Source organism: Periplaneta americana, chromosome 3, assembly GCF_040183065.1.
Source record: "Periplaneta americana isolate PAMFEO1 chromosome 3, P.americana_PAMFEO1_priV1, whole genome shotgun sequence".
In the NCBI taxonomy this organism is placed as follows: domain Eukaryota; kingdom Metazoa; phylum Arthropoda; class Insecta; order Blattodea; family Blattidae; genus Periplaneta; species Periplaneta americana.
The window spans coordinates 122450581-122467166 of NC_091119.1; the positions used below are offsets into that span (position 1 = coordinate 122450581).

Genomic DNA, 16586 nt, shown 5'->3' on the forward strand with positions numbered 1-16586 from the left:
TATAATGTGATAAAAAACAGAAAATAGCAATTTACCTATAATAGATCTGTTTGTTTCTGGATTTCTTTTCGCATAAAAATTAGTGCAGGATTATATGTGATGATAGGGCACAACTACAAACATCTTTTGTTTCAGGAGAATAATTATTCTCCAGAAATTATACCTGAAGCGCAAACCTCTGCCAATTATAAATTTGAAGTACAGGAATAAACTTGAATTACTTTAGTCTGTCCAATGTCCAGCTCCCATCAGTTGTTCCTCCACATATTGCGTTTGACGAAAATAAAGTAATGCAAGTTGTCTTGGAAATGCTGTGCTGTATACATTTACCAATCATGTGCAGTTTAAACTTCTCTGTTTATAACTGGTCCATTTTAGCACTTCCATTCATGTCACTTTCCCATGTGTTTTGCGCTTTTAGTTTGCATCATCTGTAACCAAGATGAACAAGGGTCAGTTTTCTTTTCTTTTTGATTTAACTTACTTTTTTTCGTTGCCCTACTTTTCAGCCACATGACTAAGAAGACAAAAAACTGTTGATATTTTTGGAAGAGACAACGCTGTGAAGTCTGCAAACTGTTTATGTTTATTACATTAGTCTCAACATACATTTGCAAGTATTCAAAGGAAAAAATATGTATATATGTGTGTACGAGTATGTACGTTTGTCCACGGATATTTCGTCCACTGTTTCGTACGTCCCTTTGATATTCTGTCCACTACATTTTTTCGTCTTCTGGTGTTTTATGTCCACTATTATTTCGTCCATTGTGCTATTTTGTCCTCTGAAAGTTTGGTCCACATCTTATTATGTCCTACACTTATCTTTGTTCTCATTTTTACATTGTCCATTTTATTGTCTCGTCCAGTACACTGTGCCCAATATTCCTGATTGTCCATTTGCATAAATGGTTTAAAACTAATACACTATTACTACTGTACCACTACCACTACTATAATAATAATAATAATAATAATAATAATAATAATAATAATAATGTGAATGAAAGTTTTAAGTATTTTTGTGGACTAGCATGTCCCGCCCTCTTACGGTTGTTATCATATAAACCATTTTAAATTTTTTCACTTACTTCAGAATTCAATACTGAATCAATGAACTACATATTCCAATAGAAATGAACATTTGATTCATCTTGTCATGTTGATTTATAAATCTCTGTAATTTTTAGTTACTTAAATGAACTGAATAAATAGTAACTTCACATAAACAACAATTTTATGGTAAGCTTTGTCTTCTAGGCAACCTTCACAAATACCTTACTATAATAATACCGGACAGCTAACAATTTTGCGTGCCAACGACGCAGGTGCTGCTACCTAGTCGGCAGGGTGTGGTGAAACCCGCAAAACAAGCAGTAATCTACTATAATGTATATTGTTGCTGGGTTAGTAAATAGTCTTATTAATTAGTGCTGTGTTAAAATGTCAGGGTGTATATGTGCTGTTTATAACAGCTACAATTACAGCATTACAAACTGCTTCAAGTCGTACTTTCGATTTCCGAGGGATCATAAAATTGAGTCAACAAAATTCTTTAGTATGCCCAATGCCTTCGTCTCTGTATTGATAGAACAATAAAAATTAGCTTTTCTATTTAGGTCTAATAAATGAATAGAAGTTAAAATGTATTGAACATTTTCAGGTTTTAGCAAATTAAGTTTTATTGTTGTCCACATGCCTTTACTAATTATTACAAACACCAGATTACTATCAATTTTATCTTTGCAGTTTCAGCAATGCTTATATAAAGCATTATTATAAACTAGCCGTACCCGTTAGAAATAAATATAAAGTAATTACATAATTAAAATAGGACGTTTGATCCAGTGAAAATTCGTGTTTGATAGAAGGATAAATCGTTTAATATGTTACTTAATTTAAATTGCATCCAAATAATTAAAATGCGATCATTTTGGTCCAGAGACACTCATTTGGTGCAATGACAATTCCTTTGCCTGATTCTTAATTTTTATTACATGCAACCATAGTTTAATGAAGATTGACATCATTTAGATTAAATGTGTATATTTTATTTTACTTGTTATAGGTTTCCATTGAATTATGGTAATAACTTATTTTAACCCTTGTTTTCTACGTAGGCTATTCAGTAAATGGCGCTTGGTCCACTATGGTTGTGAACCCATCAAATAACTCAAATTATATTATATTATATTATATTATATTATATTATATTATATTATATTATATTATATTATATTATATTATATTATATTATATTATATTATATTATATTATATCATATATTATATTATATATCAGAAGTTACTGTAATAACATTATAGCATTATGTCCATCTAGAGAAACTACACTTTCCAATGGTGAAATAATAATTAATTATACAAATCGGTTAATTTAGCTTTCGATATTACTTCATACAAACACAGAAACATTCTCTGTAGGCTATCTTTCATAGCTTTCGATTGTTGCTGTCCAAGGCCCCTTATAGACGAAGTCATTTGTTTTTTAATCCATTACACGGCCTTAGATGGCAGTTATTTTAATTTTAAAACTCATTTATCTCATTAAATATCAGTCCTATAAAAATTTTTTAAGGAATAAAACTTATGGGAAATTCTTTTTAAAGAAACTTTTGTTACGTAACATTTTTCACAAAAATCAATAATAAGCGAGATATTTCGATTTATTTAATTCAGGCCCCCTTATAACCCCCTTTTAAATAATGTATTTTGAATGCCATATAGCCTAAAATCTAAGTTACAACGAACTAAATTTATATTCCAATTTTCATCGAAATCCGTTCAGCCATTATCGCGTGAAAAGGTAACAAACATACAAACATACAGACAGACAGACAGACAGGCATACAAACAAAAATTTCAAAAAAGCGATTTTCGGTTTCAGGGTGGTTAATTATATATGTTAGGACCAATTATTTTTGGAAAATCGAAAATTACCAGAAAAATTTCGGCTACAGATTTATTATTAGTATAGATTCATTCTTAACTAGCCGTACCCGTGCGCTCCGCTGCACCTGTTAGAAATAAATATAAAGTAATTACATAATTAAAATAGGACGTTTGATCCAGGGAACATTCGTGTTTGTTAGAAGGATAAATCGTTTAATATGTTACTTAATTGAAATTGTATTTAAATAATTAAATTGTGATCATTTTGGTCCAGAGAGCACTCATTTGGTGCAATGACAATTCCTTAACATGTTTCTTATTTGTTATTACACGCAACTATAGTTTAATGAAGATTGACATATCATTTAGTTTTAATGTGTAAACTTTATATTACTTGCTGTATGGTTCCATTGAATTATGGTAATAACTTAATTTTAACCATTGTTTTCTACGTCTTCAGTAAATGGCGCTTGGCCCACTACGGTTCTGAAACCTTCAAATAACTTAAATATTGATACAGCATAAACAGTGATATGTAATTATATTTCTTTCTTTCGAAAATGTAAGAATTCACGATCTCCTATGTACCATTGCCATGGAATGAATAAATGTGTTTTTTCTTCCTACTCAAAAATTTTATATTTTGCACATGGGAATTACTGCAGGAACAACAATGCTACAATCTGAGGCGGCGGTGAAAACGTATTGTATTGTTATTTTAAAAGTTTATCAGACCTACCAAATTTTGCATAGAATAAAACTTATCGGAAATCATTTTTAAAGAAACTTTTGTTATGTAACATTTTTCACAAAAAAGCAATAATAAGCGAGATATTTCGATTTAATTCAGGGCTCGTTAAATGAAGTATTTTGAATGCCAAATAGCCTAAAATATAAATTACAACGAACTTAATTTACATTTCAATTTTCATCAAAATTCGTTCAGCCATTATCGCGTGGAAAGGTAACAAACATCCAGACAGACAGACATACAAACAAAAATGTCAAAAAAGCGATTTTCGGTCTCAGGATGAATAATTATACATGTTAACACCAATTATTTTTGGAAAAGTGAAAATTACCAGAAAATTTTCGGCTACATATTTATTATATTATATTATATTATATTATATTATATTATATTATATTATATTATATTATATTATATTATATTATATTATATTATATTATATTATATAAAAAGTGCGTTGATAACGGATGTACTCCGATAAGAAAGTTTTTAATTTGTTGTGGGGGCTCTTGAATCTCAGAAGCAACAACTTTTACATCAGCGCAACATAATCTGCTTGGCTCATTACCCAATTTTTTTTGCATTGCATTTATTGCATATATAGTCTATTTTATGTATTTTAACACGATTCGATTGAGCATAGTTAAAATTTGAATTATAAAATAATGGATTGCTAAGCTAACTAAATCAATACACTCTCGTTGTTCGTTAATTCTCTGAGATTAAAATGAGTGTGTACATAAATATTATTCTAAGAAATACAGAAAACGAATGTACAAAAAAAGCCTATGAAATTTTCTGTGCATAGGAAGCTATTTTAATCTTATCTGTCCTAGATTTACTAAGAAGTTACTGTAATAACATTATAGCAGTATGTCAATCTAGAGAAACTACACTTTCCAATGGTGAAATGATAATTAATTATACAAATCGGTTAATTTAGCTTCCGATATTACTTCATACAAACACAGAAACATTGTCTGTAGGCTAAGTTTAATAGCTTTCGATTGTTGCTGTCCAAGGCCCCTTTTTCGATTGTTGTTGTCCAAGGCCCCTTATAGACGAAGTCATTTGTTATTTCATTGCACCGTCTTAGATGGCGTTATTTTAATTTTAAAACTCACTTATCTCATTAAATATCAGTCCTATCAAAATTTTGTAGAGAATAAAACTTATCGTAAATCATTTTTAAAGAAACTTTTGTTATGTAACATTTTTCACAAAAATCAATAATAAGCGAGATATTTCGATTTATTTAATTCAGGCCCCCTTATAACCCCCCTTTTAAATAATGTATTTTGAATGCCATATAGCCTAAAATCTAAGTTACAACGAACTTAATTTATATTCCAATTTTCATATAAATCGGTTTAGCCATTATCGCGTGAAAAGGTAACAAACATATAGACAGATATACAAACATAAATTTCAAAAATGCGATTTTCGGTTTCAGGTTGGTTAATTATATATGTTAGGACCAATTAGTTTTGGAAAATCGAAAATTACCAGAAAAATTTCGGCTACAGATTTATTATTAGTATAGATGTGAAAAATAATTTTGTCTCACTAAAGCAAAGAAAAATATATGTGCCGCTAACAATTACAGAAAATAATACGAAGTATGCAGTATTTCTCATAATATACAGTTTTGATATAAAATAATGTTACATTAAATATTATTCAACATTTCTTAAGTGTCTCACATATAGCCTAATTACATGTTAGTACGTACCTCACGTTGTAACCAGTAGTCCGATTCCCGCTATGTTAATATTTGTATTTGTGATCGTAATACCACACCTCTCCGCTAGTTGTCAGCTCCGCGACATTTCGCACTCTCGTCAATGCTGCTAGTATACAGCTGTCCGGTATTATTATAGTAAGGTATTTGGCCTTCACTTGGAGGAAGCTGAATAAAATTTATTCAAAATAATATTATAATATATGAAGTAAATAAATTTATGTATAAATATGTATGCAGCATACGTGAAATAAGAACAACAAATTGGAACACAACAATTCTTAGTAAATTTAACTTAAATGATATTACAATGAATTGTGGTATAGCTAATAACTACAGTAAGGAAATGATGTAATTCGCGAAACATGTCGAACATACCTATAGGCTAATAGAAATAGTACGTAAAATTAATGAAATCGTCATGTAGCTTCCATGGAATTGGGCCACATTTGACTTATATCGGACTCACTTTTCCAAAAGTCGTTTAAAGATCTTCCCCGTATTTTTCTCTCTTTCGGTACATAGTTTTCTAACATTTTTGGGTATGTTGTTACTTTTCATCAGTCAGTATGGGAAAACAATTTTGTTTTATAATTTTCATTTTTTCTAATATTAGTATCATTTTCAGTTTTTCTACAATATGTGTATTAGTTTTGATCCAGCATACCGATTACCTCATGTATTTCATTTCTGCTGCACTTATTATTGATACAGGCTATATGCTGCTCTGATAAAATAAATAAATAAATGATTGAATGAATAAATGAATGAATAAATAAATAAACAAATAAATAAATAACATAGAATAGAAAAACCCACTAAAGGAAGGAAATAACACCATTAACCCGTAATTGGTGAGGTGGTGGCTGTGAGTACCCAGCCATTGTAAGAAAAGAAGCTTGCGCCAGGTGGATGTGCGGAGATATTATGCTGCTTGCTTCCCTAATTTTGAAGAAAACCTAGTTAAAACAAAAGTACTTGATTATATAAATTAAAAATTCAGTTTATCTGAGTGCTACGATACAAGTTTCTAAGTTGGGGTAAGTGCAATTCCCACCTCACCAGTTACGTGACTAGAAAAATACCTCACTACTTACGGGTTAAACAAGTACTGTGTAGTCCTAAATCAATATAAAATAGGCCTAAGTTACAATTCAATCATTTCCTCCTTAAAGTAAAATTTAAAATGTAAACAATATCGAATTTACATGTCATCATGGGCATTTTTATTTTCGAATAGATTTTATTACTACTCTTAATTGAGGGTAAGAAGTACATGTTTTAATCCAAATACTTGTGCACCATTTTAGATCTTTTTTTCGCGAGGCACATGGAAACGGATATCGTCAAAGTCCACATAAGGTTCGTGTAGACTCCAAACCAGGATCCGTTCTATTGTAATTTCTTTTTACTTCGTTATTTAACAACGTTGTATCAACTACTGGGTTATTTAGCGTTAATAAAATTGGTAATAGTGAGATGATATTTGGCAAGTTAAGGCCGAGGATTCGCTGTAGATTACCTGACATTCGCATTACGGTTGGAAAAAACCTCGGAAAACATCCAACCAGGTAACCAGTCCAAGCGGGAATAGAACTCACGCCCAAACGAAACTCCGGATCAGCAGGCAAACGCGCTGCAGCTTGAGCTACACCGGTGGCTTTCTACAGTAGTAGGCTGTGTACTTTGTATTGTTGACTACATTTAATTGTTCATTATTCTTGTATGCAAGGCCAAAATGCTGGTTGACAAAGGATTAGAAAAGAGCAATCCGATAATCTACCATTAGATTAGTTACGCCACGTTCCTTAATAAAAGAGAAAGACTACTTCATGTTAGTCGAGGTTTGTGGCACCAAGGCCACAAGATAGCACCGGCATAGAGTCTTCTGTTAATTCTGTTTATTGTTATAATGAGACTCTTACACAACTTACGTTTCTCTAATTTATAAACAAAGCAGGTTCAGAAATTTGCGCTGAAGCGGCAAGTGTATTGTGAAGTTAAACAATTGTTCTGATCACAGGTGACAAGGGCGAAGTGCCTTTGCACACTGACCCAGCATAGCCATAAGATATATTTTTGTGCGTCATTAAATTTCAGCAGCACACAAGCAACTGGCAGATATGTAAATACGAGATGCAACAAAATTTCACCACACCGAAATCTAGTTATTTGTGATGGAAAAAACCTCGGAACCTTGTCAATGAAATGGAGGAACGTGACATTTTAAAAAGTTTATTGAATTTTATATTCATTTTAGAAAGGAGAAAATGTAGTTTCTGAAATTTTCGAATGTGTGCTACGACTATAGCCCTGCGTTTGATCGCTTTGAATACAAAGTTAGGTGTACGACAGTCATACTAACTTCACTTGGCACGAAGAGCAAGTTGCGAGTCGAAGCAGTTCAGTCTACAGGGAAGCAGTGTCTCTGCACGCTCCGATACTGTGTTCTTACATCTGTTTATTCGTGTATACCTGCCTGTGTTTGTAAGTCGGTCAACAACATGAATAGTATTCATGTGTTAATACAAAATATCACTTCGATTTAGTAACAATAATAAGAAAAATAAAGTATTTATTTGAAGGTAGCTTATATGTAATAAAATATTATTTTTACAAGGAATAGACGTAACTCCAAATTATAGTAGCCGGCCCTTTTTTTTTCTCTTTCTTTTCTTCAAGAGCCAGAGCCACACGTGATGACAAGCCATCCGAGCTAAGATAAAGATAGATTTACTGAAATATATTAAACAATATTAAATATCTAAGCAATGCAAACACATGCTCTCAGAGAGACACTCTGTGATCTTCACCGAAGTAATGTAGTGACAGTACCTTGAGATGAACAAGAAATAGGCCTATAACAATATTAATATAAAAATCACATTCCAATTCTTTCTACAAGCGCTTTTAAAATTATACAGAGTGTAAGGGGTATAAGTGCCGTCCTTTTCACAGTCGTCGGGGACGGTCTACAGGATCACAAATGTTCATACAACATAGGGTCAAAACTGGATAGTTTTCCCAGAAAAAAATATTTCTTCTCTTATTTTATTCGCGTTATACTGCTTATATCGCTAGTAAATTACGAAAACAATTACATCAGTAGGTATATCTAGCAAAGAGTTAATATTAATTTAAATACATATTTGTGTGTTGTATTACGTTTTCGTGAAATTAAATAAAATGCATGCTCAAGTTTGTTAATATTCTTGCGTGGGAGACGTGGCAACGTGTTCAGCAGGCAGTACTCTGCACAGACATACGTACATGTCAGCTCAGTTCAGGCTCACTACTAGGTCTACTACCGAGTGGATGACAGTTCGGTACCAGGTGTTTGATAAACAACTTACAACGTCATTCACAGTTTAGGAATATATGTTATTAATTTATGGAGAAAGTCGTAATTGAAGTGAGGCAAGAAGAGTCAATGTTTTCCGCAATGAAGGTTACCTATTCGACGAGCTTTTGTAGCAGTTTCTCAACGGTTATTAGAAACTAGGAGACTTTTATCTCGTTCCGAAAATCACAGAAACAGAAATTTCTTTAAAAATGATACTACTTTATGAAAGCGGGAGAGATTAAAATGTTGCATTTAAAAAAAGTTCCTGTGATTTTGTGCAGTAAACCATTATTGTTTATTTTTTAGACGTACAGTAAAGAAATTGACCAATATTGTAAAATAAAATGGAAATTTACCATAAAGTTCTATTAATGAGATTGGAAGTTTGTATTTGTTGTGAAACTTGGACTCTCTCTTTGAGAGAGGAACATAGGTTAAGGGTGTTTGAGAATAAGGTGCTTAGGAAAATATTTGGGGCTAAAAGGGATGAAGTTACAGGAGAATGGAGAAAGTTACACAACGCAGAACTGCACGCATTGTATTCTTCACCTGACATAATTAGGAACATTAAATCCAGACGTTTGAGATGGGCAGGACATGTAGCACGTATAGGCGAATCCAGGAATGCATATAGAATGTTAGTTGGGAGGCCGGAGGGAAAAGGACCGTTGGGGAGGCCGAGACGTAGATGGGAAGATAATATTAAAATGGGTTTGAGGGAGGTGGGATATGATGATAGAGACTGGATTGATCTTGCTCAGGATAGGGACCCTGGCGGGCTTATGTGAGGGCGGCAATGAACCTTCCTTAAAAACCAGTAAGTAAGTAAGTAAGTAAGTGGGAAGTTTGTATTTGCTGCTTGTTTTATGTAAACAACGGTCCGCCCCTGCATTAGAACAGAACATCTGTTTTGTACCGGTTGTCTGTATCCGCTTGAGCTGTACTGTGTACTTGTAAACTCCCTCCTCCCCATCCAGCAACGTTGCCAAACGTCTAATATTGTAAACTTTAATAATTAGTTAAATATTGCAATTAGAAAAAAATTGTGGGGACATTTTTTCTTCCTTATGACATGAACAATCATCAGTTAAAATAATGGCACTTATACCCCTTACACCCTGTATATTAGTCATAGTTACATAAAAGAAATCGAAGTCTTGAGAAATTTTGAACTCGGGGGGGGGGGCGGGGGAATTCAGGCTCCGCCGCATAAAAATTTTAGTCGGCATGGCTATCTGGCTCCCAGGATTTCTCTACTTTTGATTTTTACAATAAATAAAATGCGTTTAGATTTTTCTATCTAATTAAAGGTTTGAATTAAAAATTGAAGAAGAAGGAAAAAAGATCAATCTCAGTAGAAACTTAAATTGAAACAAATTATATGTATTGACTGCATGCTTTACGAGTCTCTACACTTTACAATCAATGATTGTAAACATTTCAAGTCTTTCAAATGAAACATTTCTCCTTATTTTTGATAGAATACATTTTCCTCTTTCCAAATGAAGTGATGGCTACCAAATTCTTTTATTAGAGCACTGATCTCCAGGCGTCTAACTTTGTTTTCGCATGTTCACTGAACAGCAGACGTGGACTATGTAAGTAGGGGTGAATGTCGCCGAGCTATACTCCATACATATTTGCACTGTTACGGTTTACTTGGAGACTGTAGGTGTCCAAACATAGAACTGCAGTTATGATTATTTTAGTCGGTTATTTAACGAAGCTGTATCAACTACTAGGTTATTAATTTTAGCGTCAATGAAATTGGTGATAGCGGGATAGTGCCGAGGATTCGCCGTAGATTACCTAACATTTGCCTTATGTTTGGATAAAACCTCGGAAAAAACCCAACCAGGTAATCAGCCCACGCCCGAGCGCAATTTCGGAGCGGCAGACAAACGCATTAGCCCACTGAGCTACGCCGGTGGCTTTAGTTGTGATATGAGATACCACGTTTCCCACTAAACGAACTCAATTTCGACGCGAACTAAAATACATACTGTACGTATTCCCAATTAAGGGGTTAGGTACTGCTTACAGCAGTAAAATTTTGAAAATATTCAACATTTTTTTCCTCCATTACTGTATCTTGTACAATAATTAAAATTAGTATGTATAAAACACTGTCCTTCTGCTATATGGAAAACATATTTTTACGATTTAAAAAAGTTATTTACATTTTTGTTTTCAAAATTCAGTTCACTGTGCAGAGATGAAGCGTTTTCCACATAACTCAAAAACTATCCAACATTCTGTAATGAAATATTTTGTGTATATTCATGCATGTTATATCTACAATATGATGCAAGATCACTTCTCTATCTTTGATAGATTGTCTGATAAAAAATAAATTATTTTAAAAATGGTCAAATATCAGTACGTCAGTACTTTCTTCTAATACAAAATAAAAAAAATATACAGTATATTATTTATTGAGGAATGTAGTTGAAAGAGCATGATATTGTAAACATGAGTTTCAGCAATAAAATAAAGAGAGAGAACATGAAAAAGTTAACAAGTTTATGAGTTATGAGAGAAACGCTTCATCATTGCACAGTAAACTGCCACCAATTTGAATTTTGAAGAAAAAAAAATCTTTTTTTAAATCATATATATACCGTCGCGCGGGGTGACTTTGTGCCAGGAGGGTGACTTTGTGCCATTCGCATATTTCATAAAAAAAAAAACGTAAGGGAGTAGTCTTTAAAACCGTCACAAGGTTTTAAAGACTACTAAATGTAAGGAAGTAGACTTTAAAACCTTGTCATGGTCTTAAAGAATACTTCCATACGTTTTTTTGGCGAATGGCACAAAGTCACCCTCATGGAACAAAGTCACCCCTCGCGACGGTGTGTATATATGTATATATATATATATATATAGCAGAAGAATAGGCCTAGTGTTTTACTCCTACCAATTTTCATTATTGTACAAGATACAGTAATGCAGGGAAAAAAAAAATGTTGAATATTTCCAAAAATTTTACTGCTGTAAGCTGTACCTAACCCCTTAAATGAATCTGTGTCGTTCCGGTAAATTGACCTTAAATTGCAGCTCATCGTCGCGGCCCACTGGTTGAAAGCCACACAGCGCTAAGATGAGTCACTCGCCTCTGCGTTGCTAAGAGCAGTTTCTTTTTTCTGTTTTGCACCGACGACGCGACGTAGCAACAACAGATATTATATTGGAGTAGTGCAATCGATGTGCGTTGTTCTTTTGTTTGTTAGCAACTCATCAGTATAATATTGTCCGTTTCTTAAGCGACGCCATTGTCTTTAGATTATCTGAGAGACGACGACGTCACGGTTATGACGCTGCAGGGTCATTGCCTTGCATCGACACAGAGAAAGTTGGTGATGATAACCGGGCCAACGCGCTCTGAGGCGCACGCGACTCTCTCTGGTGGCCTCGTGTGGAAATAGTAGCGTCGTTATGAATTGTTCGAAAAGGAGCGACTGAGATAGAAATGCGGAAAAAGCAAGAACTAAATTACGAAAACTGAAAGCGAAAACTAACGTTTTCTTACACTGGTACTTCTATGAGTTTTGGAATTTGGGACACCTTTTGCAGTGATTTATCAAATGTTTAAGAAATCCATACTTAAATTTCACTTCCATCTACCAGTATATTATATTTTTACTTTCACTTCTTATTTTTTTTTCTTTATACATAAAACTTTTAACTTTATACAACGAATAGAAGATGGATACCTACCTCAGAGCCATCTTCAGTTACAAGCCGGAGCATGGGTAGGTTTGGAAACGCTGAGTGGAGGCGGGCGGAGGCGAAATAAAGGCATGACGTTTGACGTTTTAGTGCTTTGATTTCGTTGTCACATGTACATTTTCGACATTAATTGATACAAAACTAAGCGCATATGATCAAGATTCCGAAATGGTATTTTATTTGAGTTCCAGAATACTGCGTAAATACTTGCATACAGCCACTTATAACTTTAAAAAAATTAAAAGCATACATGTTTTGTATTGATGGTACAAGGGGAAATAAATAATTACTTAAAGAAGTGTTACTTGTACCAAAAATAAATAAAATAACTACGTACTTTCGCAATACCTTATTCCAATCAATTAACCGTTATGTGGCTAGTAAATTGACAATGTTTTGCCGCTTTATGTTGTTACACCTCTAACATGAAAGGTCTAGGATGTCATATACATTTTAAATTCATGTGATTATCTGTCGTGCTTTTCTATAAATATTTCAGATGCCCAGGAAGCCAGTTTTACTTTGAATCTCGCCAGTCACCATAACAATACTGTTATCCTAAATTGTTATAAATGTTTTAAAATATAATTTTAAATAGGTCAAGGCCAAGTATAAAGATCTATGAAAAAATGAAGAAACATACCTTCAATATAATACGTGTGTGCCAATTAGCGTAAACTCAGTGAAATTTAAATTCTGTAAATACGAAGTGAAAAGAAACATGCTTATAACTAATTTATTACAAAAGAAATAATATTAATTAATAAACCTTGAAAACCAACAAATTGAGTTATGCATCTACAAATTATTGGTAGTTCTGACCTATAGCAGACATTCCGAATCTTCAACAAAACTGCAACATTTATGGGATCACAAAACAGCTGTTTACAATGAACTTGAAAATGAACGGCGTAACTTTATTGATATAGCAGGCGAGACCCAAAAATTTGGCTAGAATTCTGATACACTACAAACCACAAGTAAGACTATAAAAATGTAGTTCATACAATATTTAATATTTAGGAGAATTGTCAATCACTTTGTCATTAATAATAACCATAAAAATTGCTAAAGACTGCAGCCATATTTTCATTTATTGTCTTGTTTTTATCGCCAGCACGCACTTAATTTATAATACATAAACAATTAACGTTTGGTACGACCGCGAACATAATTCCATCGACACACACTTATATTGCAACATTAATTTACATTTAAAATCGGCATTAGCACCAACACATGTTCTGGATCGTAGGCCTCCGCTTGACAGTTAATTACAGTGTTGCCGACGTATGGCTCCGGCTTGTAACTGAAGAAGGCTCTGCCTATCTATAAGAGGGACAGAAAGGAATGCACAAATGTCGTATTGTTATGTCGAGCAACAGAATAACTAATCTTGCAAGAGAGGATGCCTGTAGGGAAGAGTACAGTAGTCCAGGGTGGCCGAAGAAATGGCGAATGAATTCCTGTGAAACCTAAAAGATAGGAGGAAAAAAATAGAATAATTTATAGTTTGTACTTTCACTTCACCTTTCAACGATAATAATAATAATAATAATAATAATAATAATAATAATAATAATATTATTATTATTATTATTATTATTATTATTATTATTCTATATTACGTAGGCTTACATGTATCACTGCAGTAGCGTAATACAGTGAAACATAACTATAGTCCATTTATCTCGTGAAACCTATTTGCTCGTAAGGGGAAGAATAAAATAGATTGAGAAGCTTCCCTTCCTAGCTATGATTCCACTTGCAGCTAGCTAGTTCACTTACCCCCACCGTAAGGTTCTTACTGTGTGCTATGCCGCACGCATTCATTTGGTTTCACGAGAAAACGAATGACCTCTGTTGACATCAACATTTAACTACATCTGTAATTCTTTTATTATTATTATTATTATTATTATTATTATTATTATTATTATTATTATTATTATTATTATTATTATGTAATCTACAACCAAGGATTAAGCCCTATGACCCGATCCAGTCCGTCTTCCTTCAAAATTGGCGTAGCAATCTATTCTTGGGTCTTCAAAGTGATCTTATTTCTTTTGACTCATAATGTGAAACAGTTTTTATGTTGCATGTTTCTGCCATTTTTTTACATTTGCTCTTCATTTAGTCTGATATTGTTTTATTGTTTCAATTAAAATTTATGTTCTTAATTCCTTCTTTACATAATAATTTCTATCCATTAGCGTATGCGAGGTGCGTTTGAAAAGTTCGTGACCTTTCACATAGATGGTATGAAAACGTATCAACAATGTCGCCATTATTAGCGGCCATTTTTCATTAGTTCAAGCATAAATATTCATAATTCTCTGTTGACTATATTTTGTGTAGTTTAATTTTGAATTTAGTACGCCGAAAAGATTGAAAGAAATGGAAAATATCGAACTTCGTGCTGTCATTAAATATTTCATAAAGAAGAGAATGGGTCTAATAGAAATCCACTCCAGCATTTTCAAGTGTGAAAAAATGGGCGGCACTATTTAAACATGATCGAGACAGTGTGGAAGACGATTTCCGTAGTGGATGTCCAGTAACAGCAACAAGTGAAAAAAGAAACCGTAAAAAAAATCCACGATATGGTGTTGATGACCGTCGACTGAAAGTTCGGGAATTTAGTGAGGTTACGCGTATCTCAATTGAACGGGTGCGTCACATCTTAATGCCTTGGGTATGTCCAAGCTCTCCTCAAGGTGGGTTGCGCCTTTGTTACCATCGGAACAAAAGTACGACTGTTGTCAAATTTCTAGGAATTGTCTGGCTCGATTCGAGAAAAATACGACCTTTTTTTAGGCGGTTTGTGATCACTGATGAAAACTGTCTCCACTACTACATACCAAAGACAAAACAGTAGTCAAAACAATGGACGCAGTGATTCTCTGCCTCCAAAGTAAGCAAAAACTGTTCAATCGGCAGGGAAAATTATGGTCCGTGTTCTGGGATTCTAAAGGGATAATCATAATTGACTATCTAGCAAAGGGGAGAACAATAACCGGAGAATATTACTCATATCTTCTGCAGCAACTGAAAGGGAAAATTCGAGAGAAAAAGCCGGGTGTGGCCAAGAAGAAAGTGTTGTTTCATCACGACACTGCAACTGCTCATTCGTCTGCAATCGCAGTTGCTGAACTACACGAACTACGGTTGGAACTGCTGCCGAATCCCCACCCTACTCCTACTCACCAGATCTGGCACCCTGATACTTCTTTCTTTTCCCAAAGATCAAAACTCACTTGGCTGGGAAGAAATTTTCGTCAAATGAACAGGTTATCGCAGCAGCAGAAGTTTTTTGCAGACCTTGGAATCTGTATGCAAAGAGGGTATAGTAGCATTACAGCATCGGTGGACGAAGTGTGTGAATCTCAGGGAGGAGTATTTTGAGAAATGAAGTTTGTTTCAGAATTATCCTAGTTTAATTTCAATGTCAGGCTATGAACTTTTCAAACAACCTTCGTATCTTGCAAAGTACTGTACCTTAGGAACTTCTTTTCACTGCTGTAATATATTCTTCGTTATTGATCTTTTCTCAACACCCAGCTTTCACTGCCATAAAGAAATAAATGTTTGTAGAGCCATTACTATAATAAAACTTAATAATGTTCCCTTCGAACTGGCTTTCCTATACTGTCACTCCTATTTTTATTGTTGTCACTCTTACTTTCATTATTACTACTATTTCTTTTGCTTTTACAAAATTGCTTTTGTTGCTTGCTACTCTTGCTTTTGTTTATTGATTAATTTTACTTCAGTTTGCTACTAATTTTATTGGTCACTTTCACTTGTACTGCATACTTTAAATGTTATTGCTCTGTGTTTACTTACTTTCAGTTTTACTTTTGTTTTGGTTTTATAATTTCTTATTTCAAATTTTCTCTCATTATTCTGACCGGAATATTGTACGAAATGGAAATATAAAAATTGGAAGTTTATCCTTTAAAGAGATGGAAAAATACAAATATCTTGGAGCAACAGTAACAAATATAAATGACACTCGGCAGTAAATTAAACGCAGAATAAATATGGGAAATGCCTGTTATTATTCCGTTGAGAAGCTTTTGTCATCCAGTCTTCTCTCAAAAAAGCTGA

The 16586-nt window shown here is 33.5% G+C and overlaps 1 protein-coding gene across 1 annotated transcript in view; it reads left to right on the forward strand.

Annotated features, from left to right (window-relative positions):
* Eip74EF (Ecdysone-induced protein E74) overlaps positions 1-16586 on the forward strand; it is a 1140187-nt gene that overhangs the window by 37115 nt on the left and 1086486 nt on the right. The gene's annotated exons all lie outside the window — the stretch shown is intronic.